Below are 1609 nucleotides of genomic sequence, written 5' to 3' on the forward strand. Positions count from 1 at the left end.
TAATAAAACGAGCCCAGCAACATTTCCCTTTCATTTAGGGGCATCATTATGCTGTGATTTTTGTTTTGTTGCCTTTAAGGTGCTAATGATTCTGGCTGTTCTCTTTCTTTCTTCCTTTTTTTTTCCCTACTAATAAATAACAATTTCCTTTATAAAAAAAAATAAAGAATATTTTTAATCTTCAATAAAAGTAGGATGAAAAATAGTTATTATTTTTATTTTTTTTTCTACTAATAAATAACAATTTCCTTTAAAGAAAAAAATATATATTTTTAATCTTCAGTAATAATAATATTTTTTTCTACTAATAAATAACAATTTCTTTTAAAGAAAAAAATATATATTTTTAATCTTCAGTAATAATAATATTTTTTTCTACTAATAAATAACAATTTCCTTTAAAGAAAAAAATATATTTTTAATTTTCAGTAATAATAATCTTTTTTTTTTCCTACTAATAAATAGCAATTTCCTTTATAAAAAAAAAAAGAATATTTTTAATCTTCAGTAATAATAAGATATAAAAACATTTTTTTTTTCTTACTAATAAATAACAATTTCCTTTATAAAAAAGTTTTTTTGTTCATCTTCAATAAAAATAGGATAAAAATAGTTATTATTTTATTTTTTTTTCTACTAATAAATAACAATTTCCTTTATAAAAAAAAAGAATATTTTTTAATCTTCAGTAATAATAAGATAAAAAAAGTCATTATTTTTCTTACTAATAAATAACAACTACCATTTTCTTTAAAAAAACAAACTTTTTTTAACCCTCAATAATAATAAAAATACAATATATAGTCAATATTTTTCTTTTTTTTTCTACTAATAAATAACCATTTCCTTTAATACTCAATAATGAGAATAAGAATTAAAAAAAGTAATTATTTTTCTTTTTTTCTACTAATAAGTAACCATTTTCTTTAAAATAAATATTTTTTTCTTTTTAAATCCTCAATAATATACATATATATATATATATATATATATTTTTTTTTAACCAGCGCAAATTATTATTATTATTTGTTTATTTATTTATTGCAAGAACTCATATTTGTGCTTTCATTTTACTTTCAGTAAAATTTGTATTTTTACATATTTATATAGCACAGCAGTGTCTGTGGGGTTTTTTTGGTGTTTTTTTTTGTTTCTATTTTTTTTTGTTTGTTTTTTGCATGTTGCAAATTCCAAATTCAAAGTATAATTTATGGCAACAGATTTTTATATTATATTTTATCACTGCATCTACCATCTAGTTAAATAATAGCTATGGGTAGGACTAGCGGTTGACACTCTTAATCCTCTTCTTAGGGTCAATGTGCATCTTTAAGTATCCTTTAGTTTACATAGAGAAGAATTACTTGATATTTAGAGATGTCATGTTTGTTCAATATTGATATATTTATGCTCAGGTATCGAACAGACATCAGAAGTGATGTTTCCTAGCAGATGCTGCCAGCATTTATACAGAACATATATGGTTATAGTTTAAATGTAGCCTTTACTTTCGCTGAAGAACCAAGATGATCGTCATTAAAGTGACCATTTCCACTTTCCAGCTTCTGATGACTCGGGAAGACACTGATTATCTTATCGCTGTCCTTTG

The sequence above is a fragment of the Anomaloglossus baeobatrachus genome, chromosome 7 (genome assembly GCF_048569485.1).
Source record: "Anomaloglossus baeobatrachus isolate aAnoBae1 chromosome 7, aAnoBae1.hap1, whole genome shotgun sequence".
NCBI lineage: Eukaryota > Metazoa > Chordata > Amphibia > Anura > Aromobatidae > Anomaloglossus > Anomaloglossus baeobatrachus.